Source organism: Rhinolophus hipposideros (assembly GCF_964194185.1).
Source record: "Rhinolophus hipposideros genome assembly, chromosome: 10".
In the NCBI taxonomy this organism is placed as follows: domain Eukaryota; kingdom Metazoa; phylum Chordata; class Mammalia; order Chiroptera; family Rhinolophidae; genus Rhinolophus; species Rhinolophus hipposideros.
In genome coordinates this window covers 27968251-27984895 of record NC_138056.1, presented here as the reverse complement: position 1 = coordinate 27984895, position 16645 = coordinate 27968251, and the positions used below count along the sequence as shown (strand labels likewise).

The 16645-nt window shown below is 40.3% G+C and overlaps 1 protein-coding gene across 8 annotated transcripts in view; it reads right to left on the bottom strand.

Annotated features, from left to right (window-relative positions):
* BDNF (brain derived neurotrophic factor) overlaps positions 1-16645 on the bottom strand; it is a 54821-nt gene that overhangs the window by 25772 nt on the left and 12404 nt on the right. Inside the window, exon 1 of one of the 8 annotated variants that reach the window (XM_081062282.1) lies at positions 8969-9288. The exons of 5 other annotated variants lie outside the window; for them this stretch is intronic. The gene's annotated coding sequence lies outside the window, so the exon portion shown is untranslated. Of the gene's footprint in view, positions 1-7856; positions 8189-8968; positions 9289-16645 lie in introns of those variants that run through there. 2 more of the 8 variants (XM_081062281.1, XM_081062275.1) reach the window with 2 other exon arrangements.

Below are 16645 nucleotides of genomic sequence, written 5' to 3'. Positions count from 1 at the left end.
CTTTTGAGAATCCATGTGTAAGTATAGAAAAAGCAAAGTACGGTGCTTTGCAAAGAAATGGGAAGGGTTTTGGAGACTCAAGTGACGCTGCTGCACATATCTCAGGTAGAAGATTCACAGACAGACATATAATCGTCACCCTTAGGATTATATGTGAACTAAAAATAAGGACCATACTTATGATACGATCAATATATTTGGAAAACTTAGGACTACAACAGGACTGCAGAGGATACCTCATTCCAACCTCCCATATTGGTACGCAATCCTTTCTAAAAAGAGTTTCAGCCTCTGCTTCAACAACTATAATAAGAAACTGACCAGATGCCAAAGAAGCCTCTTTTTTTCCTTTGTTAGATTATACATCCCCTTAATAAAATGCTTTGCATGCAGTAAAGTATTCAGTATTTGCTTAGTTAAAGGGAACAAAAAGCTCCTCTAGATACTACGTATAGTACCTAAATATATATCACTGGTTCTAGATTTGCTCCCACGGGCCACACACAACAAACCTACTCCCTTCTCCGTATGCCAGTGCTTCACATCTGTGAAGGCTGTCCTCTCAATAAGGATGCCATAAACATACCACATATGCTCCACGGCAGGCATTAACCGTCAGTTAGAACGTTCTTTCTCATGGAGCCTGGACAGCTGCAGAGTTCTTCACCCAGTATGCCAGGTAGCTACCATCATGTGATTGGAGTTACTAAGGCAGGCACAAAACCGCATGCCACTCCAGCCTAAGTTTTCTTGTCTCAAGTCAACCATTCCAAGTCCCCTTAACTATTCCTCACATGCCGTGGTTTCAAATCCCTTACGCATAATGACTTCAACGTAGACCAATTGTGAAGGACGTGCCTACGGCAACCTATTTCAAATCCTGGAACTGAAGATAATGCTTTATAATAATCTATTTAAAAAGTGGAAGAGAATTATTAGCATCCCCATTTGAGTATTATGCTTCTACCGGGATAGACCAAAACTGCAATCGCTGTGTTTATTGGCCCTAGTCAGACCCCTGGCTCACACTGACCCTGCAGTTATTTAAAATATTTAGGTTTCCTTTCCACACTCTGTTAAATCGTCCCCCAAATCCTTGTCCCAATTCCCTATTCTCTCCTCTATTTATACAATTGATTTTGACCTAATCATGGTATTTTACATTTAAGTAAATGTAAAATATAATCCAGATTTTATCGTTCAACAGAATGTCTGCTGGCTTTAGGTTTCAATATGATAAGCATATCATCTGTGCCTTCAGATACATTATCAACCAACATGTTAATGCTGGATGGAGTTTCCCATGTTGCATAAGAGAGAACATCTTCCACAGTTTGGTCTAGGAATGTGGCCTGGGACACCGCCAAGCATCTCTTCCAGCAGCATGAAGCAAATTTCTCAACCTTCAGGTTCTACACGATGTAAAAGAAAGTTATCTGTGTTTAAAAACACTCCCCATGATTCAAGAAATAAATGAACATGTGAAAAGATAGAAACTTGTTTCAATTTGGGCATAGTTTCAGTTTTCAAAAGCATACCAAGGCAAAAAGAAAGCATCAAAAAAAAAAAAAAAGAAAGAAAGAAAGAAAGAAAAAAAAAGGCAGCAAATGCTGATGGTAGCAGCTCCAAAACCAGGACTGATTAGACTAAATCCCATGTGGCAAAAATTTTATTCCATGAGTTTTCTTCTCTCTCTGTCTCTCTCCCCCCTCACCCACTCCTTTCTCCTCCTCTTTTTCAGAATGTTTTTTTTCCCTGAACAATCAAGTTTCTGCACTTGATTACTTCTATGGTTGATATAAAGTACAGACAATGTGATGACTTTCTTTCGTTATGTGCTTACAAGAAATTGGCACAAACTTAACATATACTGTTTTCTATTCCCTGAAGCATGATAACTGGCATCTCCACTGGCATCCAAAAGTTTGGAAATATTTAAACGAAAATCCACCAGTAAGTTTACAGTTGCTACTGTCTAAATCAACTTTAACATTTCATATGTTCCAAGTAATTTTATGAGTGAACCAAATTGTGCATAAGAAATTTTAGAACTAAGCCAATTAAAAGACATTTGTAATAGGTACTAGAAAAAAGAAAGTATTACATGTATTTCCTCCAATTTCTGTCTTTCTGTCAGCAAAACAGATAAACAGTTTTCTATAATTATAAAGTTTCTTTATTGTCTACATTGCTAGTCAGGATCTGAAGCAACTATTAATCACTCTATTTGTTCATTCAACAACATTTGTCAAAGTGCCTCCTCGGCTACCAGCACTGTTTTAGATGCAATTGTGGGAACATGGAAAAATGAATTAAATACAAATTTTTTCATTGAAGAATTTTAAGCTAATTTGTATTTATTGCTTCCTGGTTCCATTACTATTTTTAGTGCTGGCTCAGATGTATATCTTTATCTATTCTAAGGTTAAGATAATTCTTAAAATTTCCTTTTCCTTGTACTTTCTTTTTCTTTTCATTTTTTTGGTGTTTAAAGTCCTGCTACATATATGACCCTTTATTTTATTCTTAAATCTTCTCAAATCATTAAAGTTAAAATTAGATCAATAGATGAAAGAAATTCTTAAGGTCTCTCTACTTAAGTTATTTGGCATTATTGTACTTCGGAAAGTGTACTGAATTGCTTGTAGTAAGTGAATAAAATCAGAATCTTTGTGTTCAATGCTTCAGTACATATCCTTAAAAATAATAGCTGCTAAAAAGGAGACCTGTCCTAATTCCTGGCAGGCTAGTCTACATTTGGCTACTATATTAAAACGCTAAAAGGACTAAGGTATGTATTACGTTGTGGACCTGCCTTCTTTAAAATCTCATCTAGAATCCCAGATATATACTAACCTCCCTGCCCCCTATACACATCAAATCTGAATGGGTGGCAAGGAAATCTTAGTAACTGTATGTAGCCTTGGAAAAGGACTCATGGCAAATAAGCCATTTGGCTGGTAAAGCTGGAGATTTTGTTCTCTAGGTGGCACTATTACTTCAACTTTTGATAAATTGCTTAAATTACTTGAGACTGTCTGTTCAGTTTCTTTGTTTTTCCATTATAAATACCTTAATTTTATACATAATAGTTGTAATTAAATGACAGGCAGCCTTCTAGTTTTATTTTAAGAAGCCAATTTGAAGTTAAGTGATTTTTTTTTATCATATAATTTTACATTTCCTAGTTATATTGTCCTAGAATAAGGAATCTTCCTTTGCCTGCTCTCCTCCCTCCAAAAAACAGAGGCATGTCAAAAACACAGAAGGTCGTCATAAAGCTTCTGTCAGACCAAAGGAACCAAGATGAAAGCACATTTAAGAGCTACTAGGTTCTGCGAGCTTTCAAAATCAGGACATTACACCATGACAGCCAATGAAAGTTCTTTCAAATGAACATTTGGGGAAAACTGTATAACATTTGTTACTCTCTGGACTCTTCAAAAATAAACTTTAATAAACTTTTACTTTATTATGGCTGTCACTGAAGTTTGTAAATGTACTTTGCTCCTCCCCCAATCACTCTCCTGTCTCACATCCAGCCCCCCAATTCCTCTAATGGAACCCATTCTCAAACTTTAGGCAGTGTATAAATGAGACATCAGGGCAATGAGTCACTGTTTAGCACCTAGTATATTTGGTCAGATTTGTTAGACCAAGAGCATAAGTGTCCCAGAGTTTGTACTTGAATTTGCGTACTTACATCTAAATGAAAGCATCCATACTTCTTATCTGACCAGATAATCTATTTTTCTACAGAAAGGAGAACACCTTCCTGTTTCACTTAAACACTCATTTGCCACTCCCTCACCTAACAAAGGTCTTTCCAAGTCAATGTATTAGTGAGATTCATTGTTTCATGTCTGTCATCAATGATTCCATATATTTAATAATTGGGTCCATGACTTTTCTAAGGCTTTAGTATAAATATTCTGGAAAGCTAGAGACATATTTAAGTATAAAATTATTTAGGATTAAACAATTCTATGTCTTAAGAGGAATTTTAAGGGAACTTTGAGAACACATATGTCTAACTTTAAAAATACCAAAGCCCTCCTCCTAAGGTTAAACCCCACATACAAATGACATACGGATTTCATTTGGCAACATCATTTATTGCTTAACATTACTTCATACTAAACAGAGTAAATGGACGCAGAAAGTAATCGGTAAGTTTGCTCATTCACTTTTGAAGCCCATCTGGGCATGTTATTCATCCTAATAAAGAAAATTTATCGCAACACAACTTATGTGATTCTTGTTCAAATGATTTCTTTCTCCACAACGGCCAGTACTGAAAAATAAAATTCCCTGGATTTCTCTCTTCCTTTCCTCTTTAAAATGCAATTCGCAGCTTGAGATCACAGAGCCTGCCAGTGGCTGAATGGCTGCAGTAGATTGCTGAGAGTCCTTCAATTAAGCAGCAATTTTGCAATTAGTGGAAACTGAGTGCTCCACAACAATCATTTGAAAACAAGTTGAGACAAGTTAGCAATTATCCTATTAAAGGGATATATTCACTTGCATTGGGCTAGGCTAGCCCCCTTATGCAAACTAAAATCTTCCATATGGGGAGATACAAGTTGAAATGATGTTTTAACCATTACAATAAGTTCAGTATTATGAACATCTGAAATGAGAGAGCCTTTCATTTTAAAAGATATCCAGAGGTTAGCTATCATACTCTACTACTACTACTCTACTACTCTCCATGCTGTTTTTATTCAGGAAATCTAAACTTGTTCTTCTCTACTCTGAGACCAACTTCCTAAATCTTAAAATGTTAATGAACTACTTGTATATGACCTTTATATTGTGTACATCTTCAGTATTCTTGAAGCCTTAGTAGAAGATGAAGTCTATGATGGAGATACATTGTTGGCTGTTACATTCACTACCTGGATATAGAGGTGTGGGGGAGGGAGGGGGGCAGGGCGGGGCAGGTATTTACAGAAGGATTTAAAGACAAATGTAAAAAAAATGTAAACAAGCTCTTTGCTATACTATCAGGTGGGCGTGCTCAGCATGCAGTGTGAGCTGAGCTACAAACCAGAGATATTTATGTTGGAAAGAAATGAGATCATCAATCACCTGCATTGTGACTATTGAAAAGCTGGGACTCTTATTAAAGATTCCAGGAGGAAGACAATTATTTACATTCTAATGCTGCCCTATTAAACAGGAAACCCAAGGACTTTGAGCCAGGATTTTTAGAGAATTGCATTATCTACAGGACGCCCATTGCTCCCCTCACTCCCCCACTCTCCCATGAATGAAAAGGAACCAATAGTACTAGGCAACTCCTCGACCCTCTTTGGCCTTTATGAAAGTTAGGCAATTAACTCACCCAGTATAAATGAAATCATTTGAGGTGATCATTGCATTTTAGGCAAATGATCACATTCTTGGTTTCTTTTATTTGCAAGTAAGTTACACTTATTGAAAGAACATCCTAAAACAGATTTCCTAAGTGCTTTATTTTTCTGGATACTCAAATGTTGACCTACTATACACCTTAAATATCACTTTAACATAAACAAGATTTACATTACTAATTCAGCTCTGAATGGGCTATGAAAGGCTCCAAAGGTATGTGAAAAATTACGAAAATCCGCCAGTTATTTTGCTCTAAAAAAAAAATTACTGTTATTTTGCTTTAAAAAAATGTGATGTCTAAGTTGTCTGCAATGTTCTAATGCTTCAAAACATGTACGTAAGTCTTGTTTATCTGGAAATCATTTCTTTCTGCTTATATCATTTATAAATAGGAAACATTTTGTAAGAACTTAAAATAGCTCTATGTACATAACACTTCTGTCATAATACTTATTACCGGTCTATATTTACCAACATTTATCACATTTTGCAAAATAAAGTACAAGAAAAAAAGACAACGACTTTATGGCCCTGGAATTCCAGTAATGGTGACCAACATGTTTTAAATTCCAGTAAAGGTTATGGTTGCATTTCAACAAGTGTTTCTTTTTTTTTCTTACCTCTGGTGCCAGTCTAGAGGTTAACTTAGAAAAGTCTTAAGCAAGGTATTTGCAAAATCAGGGAATGGGAGTTAAGTGATTATTTTAAAGGGGTGCTGTTCTTCCCTCAGCCAAAATTTTTTGTGTAATTTCTACGTGCGATGTGATCTATTACGTGTAATAACTTGAAGCACTATGTGCCATAATCTCTGAAACCTCCAACCGAAAAATGATGATGTTGCATGAGGTAAACACTGAAGGCTCCTATGTTTAGACCAATTGAATCTCTACCTCAATAAATAAAAGATATATATATATATATATATATGTATATATATATATATATATATATGAAAATAAAGGAGAGGAAATATCTTCCAAGAAATTGGTCCAGTTTGAAGGTTTCATTTAATAACATAACACATTTTATATGCAGTTAAAAACCAAAGTTCCCAATTATATATATTGCTTTACTTTAAAAGATAAGTGTACTAGAAGAATTAATAAAAACTCAAAAATATGCTTTTCTTTGCTTCTGGCCAAAAACATTGCTGCATTCTTGTCAGAAAATGTTCACCGGTTACTGCTGGCATTGAGGAGTTAAGTAAGTGTAAGATACAAGGAATACCCTAAAATAAGATCCAGGAAGCCCTAACACACCACCAATCGTAGACTGACTGTCAAAGCTCCACAAGCGAGGAAAACTTTTTGCATTGGAGCCAAAGAGACACGACGAGTCAAAATTCAACGGGAGTCAGAAAGCATCATTCAACAAGTCCCTCCCACCAGCTCCGGAAGGGATCCCGCAAAGCCATCCCTTACCACTTCCCCACCCCCAGTCTCCCGCCCCCAGCAGCGGCTCTGGGCAGCTTGGCCGGCAGAGGGCACCCTCTACCTTCCCTAGCACCGCTCTCCCTGCCCCCTCCTCCTGCCTGCCCCCTAGCCCCGTCCACCACACACAAACACAGCATCCTCCGACTGAGACTTTAGTTTATCCCAGTGGCCGCAGGGCTTTTCTCCCCTGGGGGTGCCTCCAGTCTGCAATTCCTTGTTTTCTGATTGTCGGACAGAAAGCACCCCCATCCTCGACTATTTCTTTCCAGGTACAGTTCACTCACCCATTCCTTCTTCCCGGCTCTGCATCCCCAGAGATCCACAGGAGTCTGGACCTCCCCCACACACATCCCACCCAGCCCCCGAAAGTCAAAACTTTTACTTCCATGGAAGGTGCCCCAAGGGAGGCGCGCGAGGTGGGGAGCGGTGTGGGCACAGCCAGCCCTGGAGTCCCGCAGGCCCTTTCGGGTCCAAGCTGCAGGGCTGTCTCAAGTTTTCCAAGATACGTTGGCATTGGACCTGTACCGGTCCTCTTTGGTTTCAACTTCTAAGCAGCAGGTGATCGTGCGCCGCCCGGATGGAGACCCGGGGACGGGAATGCGGGCTGAGGGAGCAAGAGGACCCCCAACTCCTGCTCGGGGACCGCCCAGCCCACGGGAAAGATTCCCATCCCAGCCCCGTGACCGTCACCTCAGTCAGGGCCCCCGACAGCTGGCGCCCTAAATCTATCCCAAGATCCGTCCTCTGGTTTCGTGGGATCCCCGGGGCGCCGTCTTCGCTACCATCGCGCAGTCGCGCGTCTCCCTGGCTTTCTCTCTCCCACATCAGGGTTTCCCGGGATCCCTCTCCCTCAGAGGTCCTGGCTGCGCCTCTGGGTCGTGGGATGGGAAAAGAAAGCTCCGCAGGAGCAACTCTATATTCCCCCTCTCCTGGAGGGGAGGAGAGAAGGCGTTCTGGCCTCTTCCCACAACTTCGGCGCCCCCCAGCCAACTTTCCCTAGCGAACCCGCGGCTCCCGCGCCAAGCCCCACGCCTGGTGCTCGCCTACCTCGGGGTCCACACAAAGCTCACGGGTCCCCGGCGGCCGAGTCACATCGTTGTCCGGCTCCTGGCCCCTGAGCCCAGCCCAGGTCCCCGTCGCCGAGCCCCTTGCCGCCGGCCCCACAGCAGCGGTGGCAGCTGCAGTTCCAGCGTCTCATCAAAGCTTCGCTAGGAGGAGGTGGGCGGCGAGCCGGGCGGGCTCCTCTGCCCCGCCCGGGATCCCGCGGTGCGACGGGGTGCGCGGGACAGCAGGCGGGCGGGTGCGCCCGGGCGCGGCAGCGGCGGCGACTGGGAGCTCCAGCCTGCGCCCGGAGCTCGGGTCAGACATTATTTACCTCTTCGGTTGAGCTAGGATTGGTCAAACGGCACCGCCCCCAGCCCCCCTCTCCCTGTTCCCCCGCGCCACTGATACCGGTGCGGGGCGGCCGCTTAAAGGGAACGCCGCGCCTTTTCCGTGCCCCAGCTCAGCCCCCGGGACTCCCGGGACTCCCCGGGCCCACGCGCCCCGCGCCGTCTGTCCCCGGGGCCCCACGACCTAGCTCCGTGAGTCCTGCGTCCGCCAGGGGCACCTCGCCGGGACACACACTCAGCGCCCGCCGCTTCTAGGAACGACCTAAAACCCGCCCCAGGGAACCCCACGTCCCGCGCCCTCAGCTGAAACCTCAGCTCTGGACGCTGCGGCGGGAGGGAGCGAGTGCGAATCCGGAGCCTCGCGGATCTTACTACCCTCGCTGGCAACTCCCCCTGCTCCATCCCAGCGCCCAAGTTCTGTGGGAGAGGGTGTGCGTTTCCCGGGCCACAGACACACCTTCCCGCACCACGGAGCTTGCACACGCAAGTACACAATGAAATCGCACGGAGCAGGGAGGCTATTGGTTTACTCCGCTGCCCTTAAACACGCCGGCTTAACCAGAGTTCGTGCACTGACCTCTCCAGAGTTTGCCTAATAGGAATTCAATCGAGATAATAACCGCATTCTTTATTAATGAACGCCCCCAGATAACGTTACACCAAGTTACTTGCTCCAGCCAGGAAGCCGAGGCAATGACAGACCTCACCAAAGCCACACGCTTTCTAGACGACCAGAGAAAAACGTAAAGAGAAAGAAAAGAAACCCACCTTTTCAGACACTACTTGTCAAAGTAAACATCAAGGCAGCTGCTCCGCGGAAGACTTCGGCCCCCAAACTCCCAGACTCTTTTTTACCCCCCACGTTCCCTTTGGTTAGAAAGAAGAGGGGTAGGGGCGAGTCTTTGGTGCCCGGTCGGTACTCCTGTTCTGCAGCAAATAAGTTAAATTATTGATAGTGGAAATTGCATGGCGGAGGTAATACTCGCACCCCCTGAGCGAGGAGCTCCATTTGATCTCGGCAGAGGCTGGGAGATTTCATGCTAGCTCTCCGCGGGGGGAGCGGCAGCGCGAGCAGCCCTCTCGGCGGTGAATGGGAAAGTGGGTGGGAGTCCACGAGAGGGCTCCACGGTGCCTTGACGTGCGCTGTCATATGATACCTCCGCTGCCTCGAAATAGACACTCTAGTGCACGAATTACCAGAATCAAAATTCAGCGCATTTAAAATGATACATCTTTTATTAGAAGAGTTCCGTTCCAGGCATTGCATGGTTTTGCAGATGTTTTCACTTCCCTCCCTAGCAAACTTACACACAGAAACCGACCCTTTTAATAATGAACCTGGGTAGCAAAGATAAATAAAAAGCCTTCTGTTTTAACCTCGGTGGGTGGGTGGGCTGACAGTTGGCTCAGTTGATCCTCCCCCTCGCGCCCCTCCCCCCAGCAGAAGAGCAAACAGTCTTTCCGGTTCATATTTGCCGGTAGCCAAGACCCTTGGAGAGAACTTAAGTGGCTAGAGTCCAGAGGACCATTTTCAATTTACCATTGGACAAACGCTGTCAACGGTCTACCTAGATTCCTGCATTAAAGCTGAATTTTCTTCCCATTAGTTCAACCGATTCGTAGGACAGACCTTAAATTTTAGAATAAGGAACAAGACAACAATACATAACTTGGAGTCCTTGGATCTGCTCCAAGCATAGAAATTACCTGGGTGTCTGTTAAAATGCAGACTTCTTCTGAAACGGTGATTTAGTGGGGATGGGGCAGCGTCCAGTGATTAGCATTTAACAAGCACCTCGAGCAATTCGGAGGCAAAAAAAAACCTGAGAGCATGCATTAAGAAACACTTTCTTAAGGGATGCATAAATTGGTGTCAGAGGAATCCTTTATCCCCCCAAAATGTTGGTAGGCAGTTTTATGTGTATGTGCATTTTTCTGTAATTTCAAAGAGGTTTGACCTAATGATTGCTAAGACTCATTGCTGTGAGGATTTCCCTAAACACTCCACATTAATTTGGGGAAAGGGAAAGATTTATAAACAGTTTCCTTTCCTGGACCCTCTTGTGGTTGTCAAGAATGTGTTGTTGAACTGACTATACAATATTATTATATAGTCAGTTCAGTGTACCTAAGAGTTTACAGTTAACGAAATGAGTTCACTTCTATTAGCTGTTTTAGAGCTTCTAAAGACCAGTGATGGAAATTATTCTCATTTTATAAATGAAGAACCCAAAGTCCAGTGCCATGAAATAATGTGCCCAAGTTCACACAGCTAAGTGCCAGAGATTTCAATGAACTCAGGAACTCCAGTTAGAAACAACCCTGACTCCACACACCCCTACCCCAAATAAGCCTAGCTATCTGTTCCTTGGAAGTGTGATCATTCAGAGCAACTTTGCAAATCATTTGACTGAATAGTCAAATTATTCAAATATATGCATATTCTTAGAGTGTCACACATTTAGCTTTGCACCTCTGTCAACTTGACAGAACACATGACCAATACAAACTACCCTACTGCACAGATGGTGAAGTTTATTGTGGAATATTGAATGTATGTGAAATATGTGGGTTATCCAGAAGCAATAAAGGACAGAGGGCGTGAAGCTGGGCTTGGCCACCTCAAAGAACCTCTGTATTGAGTCCCAGGAGTGTAGGCTGAATATAGACACAATTTCTTTTAATATTGCCAAACAATTTAAGAGGCTAATTTTATAATTAAAAAATACTTGTATTACTTTATAAAATACCAGAGAAGCCCTACCCTGAACTTTTTTAAAATAACTTTATGGTAACTTCAAACCAATGCTTACTTTCTAACTTTAAATTTGCTTAAAAATGAGTTATTTCTCCAGGTTTTTAAGCTCAGTTGTAATTTACTTCCTTCCTGAAAAATACCTAGCAAGTGAACATCAAGAATCAGCAATCTTTTCAGTGCTGCTCAGTTAGAAATTATGGCGAATCTTCTACCTAATAAATTCACATTGCCACATCAGCATTTCTGCTGAAGGAAGAAGTGTTCTTACTTCCCAGACTGATTGTGTCTGTGGCCAATCTTCTTATTTCTACTCTCCCTTGACATAGAAATAAATGTTTGTATCCTTCCTTTCCAGTGTGTGCTGCAGTTTTACTGAGGAGAAGACAGAAGATTAAGAAATAGCAGGAATATTTAGAAATAAAAAAAATCATATGCCGATTTAGATGAACCCTCTGATGAATCAGATCTCTTGACATCTCTGAGCAACTTCCAAACTTTCTGATTTGTGATTATTATAGTGTTACCAAAACAATAAAAGACCAGACTTAAAACCCTTTCCTACTTGCCGTAAAAATACATCTTACATTCAAAAATAATGAAGCCAAGATGAAATAAAGTTGTGCCAGTGCCTTGCATAGAATTCTAAATAATATTTTAAATTTAATTCAGGTAGCATATAGAGTTAGCGTTAGAGATCTGAGATCAAAATTTTTACAAAATTATTTTCCTATTGTGAAAGGAAAGTGCTATTTATTTCACTATTGTGGGGCTTAAACAATTAATTTTGAATTAGTCAAAACCTTTATTTATTTTTGGTCATGGTCTAATACTATGCTAATCCAATGTTCTAGAAGGACAAAGGTCAGGAAGAAATGTAAATTCCCATCTCTTCTTGTCAGGAAATATAAACTTACCCTCATTACCCACGTGGGATTAGGGGCAGTAGGCTCAGATTTGACAATGACATCTTATTTTCTATTAATAATTTTAATTGGCTCAGTCAGTTCTAATATCACTATCAGCTATTTTATAGTGTCAATATAAACTGTTTTATGTTTAATCAGTTTATTTACGTTTCCTAGTTACTTCTGCCTTCATTCTTCCTTTAAAAAAAGTGTCTAGAATCAAGTAAATTTACCTGGAAATTACTGAAAATTGAAGTAATTAGTGTAGGGAAAATAATAAGTAAACAGAAACATCTCCTGCTGAGCAGAGTGGCAAAGGTGTTTTAAAATTCATGCTGGATGATGTCCGAGCATTCCAGCATTGCACTATGTCCAGCGTTGCACTATGTCACCCACAATCCTCCAAATTATTGAGTAAGACCTGTCCTGAGAAAAATCTCAAGGGAAAAATAATGTCCCTATTCATTAGATGGTACCATAATACCGTGTTTCCCCGAAAATAAGACCTACCCTGAAAATAAGCCCCAGTTAGGATCATCAGCCAGATGGACGTATTTAGTACGTTATGACGATGTTACAGAAGATGACATGACTGTATTTGAATAAATGTGTGTTGTTGTATATGAAAAAATAAGAACATACACCCTAATACGTCTTTTGGAGCAAAAATTAATATAAGAACCGGATTTATTTTCAGGGAAACACGGTATGAGATGTACTCCTTCCCTGTAAGCTTTTTATGAGCCATAAGGATAGTTCTATGCCAAACGCAAATGTGTCTAAATTGGTCAACACCTGTTACAGGATTATGTAACCAGGTATGGCCATTAGTGGCAAATAAAAGAAAGGAACCACAGTAAGAAAATGTTGGAAGGGCCAAGATTAGGAGAGTAGAACAAGCAGGTCAAAAACTGATCCCATCTGGGAATAATATTTAGTTGGATCAAGACAAACAGCCCAAAACTCATTATGAAACAACTGGGACTAACCCCCAAACACATGAAAGTCATCAACTTGTAACCCTCCCCATTACCAGATTTTCCCTGAGAACATTTAACAACTAATAGTAAAGAATAAACTGGTTTACTCGTTGTAACGTTTCTATAAGCATGGTCAAAGGGATGTGATTGCAGATTCAGGACAAAAGTTAGAGCTGACAATGGTAGCTGACTGTGGCATTTGTTGGTTTTCCTGGGAGAAAAGCCATGAGAAAACTCAGCAAGTTTAAACCAAAGGGTTTCAGGACATTGAATCAGATTATAAAGAGCAGATTACCATATTTTTGAGACGCAGCTAGGTAGGCTGTGTGATGATTGCGGTGAGAGAGTTTCTTCTGCTAAATTTTGTATTATTCACGGGGAACTTTAGAAATGTACACAAAAAGATAATTTAGGAAAAGATAATCACTGAACTTCCCGAAGTCAGATTAAAGAATCACACTAAGAATGAAGCCTATTTTTATGTGATTCTGAATCTACATAGTGCCTGTCTTTAATGGTCTTCTTGACAAAAAAAACCTGGGCAAGATGTGCCACCGCCTCCCTTGTCTAAGTCCTCTAGATAGCACAGGCATGATGGGAATAACGTCTCCCATAGCATATGTGTGGCAGCAAAGATCAGGCTTTAGATTTCCTTAGCATACAGGTCACTTGGGAACATCGGAAACTCTTCACTTTCTCAACGGCAGCTTACCTTCTTCACTTTACTAACTTCGTAGTTACATTCATTCAAACGATGAAAACTTGCTGAGCACCTACTACCGGACACTGCTCTATGGAGTATGATACAGGCAGATGAATAAAATACCTTTCAGCGCTTTAGGTGCTCAAATTCTAGAACATAAGATTTGCCTTTTAATCCATTTGGGTCCCTTATGAATCAGTTAAAGGTAAGCATTTTATTTTGTTTGGTTTGGTTTGGTTTGGTTTTGCCTTCCACAGGTTTGATGTGTATAAAGATGACCATCAGCATGTCTCTCGTGGCCTGGGGATAGGAATGATGCACAGAAAACTGGTTCCCAAAGCCAGAGGAGCAGGAGAGCTGGGAGGACCCACCATGGTTGATCAGAGCTCTAGCTACCCTTGGTTGGCAGTGTTTTATAGAAGTTGACAAAGAAGAAGGGTTTGGGGGTAGAGGGAGTGGTAGAGAGGAAATGAGACAAAATTTAGGCAAATAACTTTTCTCAATTTGATTAGGTAGACTTATAAAATGGTAGATCCAGAAGAGATCTTAAAAGACTATCTCATCTTCCTCCCTCCTCATAGGCCTATCACTGCAGACCAGGGAAGTAGACTACTCATCCTTTTTCTAAGACCTTTATACAAATCCACCAATTCTAGTGCTTGGAAGTTCCCAATTTATAACACATTTTTTGTTCTTGTTATAATTTATATCTTATTTCATTTCATCCAACCTTAGTGAAGATGGAGAACAGCTGCTTACTAACCTCTTGTGTTATTAAGTCACCACTCAGACGTTTCTCATAGTGAGATATCAGATCTCACAACCTTTCTTCATAAACTCCAACTTCCAATCCATTAATCATTTCCCTTGGTCTACCCTGGACCTCCTCCAAGATCTCCATATTCTTCTGAAAATATGGAGCCCAAAACTAGACATGTGTGTGAAATTATCCAGGGCTTAGGAAACATGGGAGTCATGAATTATCTGAATACAGCTGTTGGGAAAAACTAAAGGGAAGATTCAATCAGATTGACAAATTCTTCCCTTGTAACCTGGAGACAGAAGTGGTTGTGGGTTTTTTTTTTTTCATAAAAAGATGAGCCTTCGTGTCAGTTATATTTTCTACTCTTAGTTTTCAGTGGAAATATTTTTCAAAAGAAACAGATTTTGATTAGGACATTTAATTTTATTTATTTTCCTCTCGATAAAATTGCGTAAGAACAAGTGATTTATCTGTATTTCACTTAATATCCAAAGTGATGGGCCTATCACAGTGAAATTGGGATAGTGCTTTCTTAGACTTGAGTGTTTATTTTGATGTAATTTCTCTCACAAGGTAAGGTCTATGAAACACCACACTACTTTTAAAGTTTTAACTTTTTTTTCCTAAATTGAACCATTTCTTTTCATTTTGTCTGCACACAAAACCTAATTAGAATACAGTAAAACTAAGTTGAAATCCATATAAGAGAATGAGGACACCTATAATTAAGTTTACCTGATTATTTCACCTGTCAGGTATATCTCCTTTATGACCTCACAATCCAATGTGACCAAATATTTCGAGCCTTCTACTTCTCTATAGTCTAGCCGAGAAGCATAGGATCAGCAGAAATACCATTCCTACTATTCATGGTTGTCTGTTTAGGGCATTCAGTGTTAACTGAAAAATCCATCGGGTAGTTCCAAGAAGAAATTAGGCCAGACGTGGAATTAAATCAGTACTCTGAAAGGAAACTGAGTAGGAGAGGAGAACATTTACTCCCCCTTCATAATATCATTTTGAGAAATTGTCGAGGGACTCTGTGACCTAAAGAAGACTACTAAGAGTGTTGGCTGTAAGTAGGCACTTCTGAAGCCTTAGTCTACCAGTGCTGGGCACCAAAGAGTGGTAAGTCTAGTGGGACCTAAGACAGGGTAATGTTGATGCAGATGGATAGGACAAATATAATGTTTCATAAAAGTTGAGAACAGAGAGATGGGGTAGAATGGTAAATAAATGGGGGAGAGCACATGCATTTAAATTGCAAGGCCCCTTAATTGACTTTTGTTTTTGTAGTCATGGCTACATATGTGGTCAGGGAAATTCATTGTTTTTCTCTGCTTAAACAGTAGTCATGACGTGGGAGAGGGGCAATGTGTGTGAGGTAGGGATGTATATGGCTAGATAACAAATTTTTGAAATCAGATATTGAATCTATCATACACATTAAATATATTTCTGGATGCAATTCAGATCATAGTCAGCTTTCCTCAAGACAGCCTTCTTGCTGAATTATAAAAATTAAGACCCCAAATTTTCTTTATTACCAAATGCCATGCCTCCCCCAAATGCAATTTAGTACTGAGTATCTTTTATTTCATAGGCACATTTTCCTGGAGGTCTTGGGGAGAATGAGGCAATACTATCATATATTCTGACTTGTCTATTTAAAAAAAAAGTCACATATGTCTGGTCCTTTTAATTTTAAAAAGTGTTCCCAGGATACATAACTGAAGTTAACTTGCATTGCTCATTGCCCTGTCTATACTGAATGATAACTTGAGTTCTCATTCTCACAGAATAAACATATTCTTAAGGCATTACAACTGCACTGTGGATGCTTAGAACTACTTTGCAAGCCAAATTTCCATTGCTTTCCATTTTATCTGCACACAAAGGCTAATTAAATTGAGCAAAAATAAGCTCAATTCCATAAAAGAGAATCACGCTAACCTACATGATGCTAATTTATCTCCAAAAATATGCAGGAGTTTGACATATTCTTGACTATTTTTTTCTAATATTATGTTTTGTTATTGTTTTTGGAAATTCATGTTGTTATTCATTTATATGGTTTTGCCCTCCATTCCTAGGAAGAATTTAAAAAGTATCTAATTTACCCTTCAATTAATTGATATTTCTAAGAGCACAACTTTAGAACAGTATTTAATAATAGAAATTAATCATGAAAGTAGAATTATATGTAAGGATGTCATATGAAGAACAAAGAAACAGACTTAAAGAGTATTTTTGGGAAAATGATGTGGGTTAAAAAATATAAAGTTTAAATTAGTAAACATTTCCTAATATTTTTAAGACTAGGGACTTTAATAAAT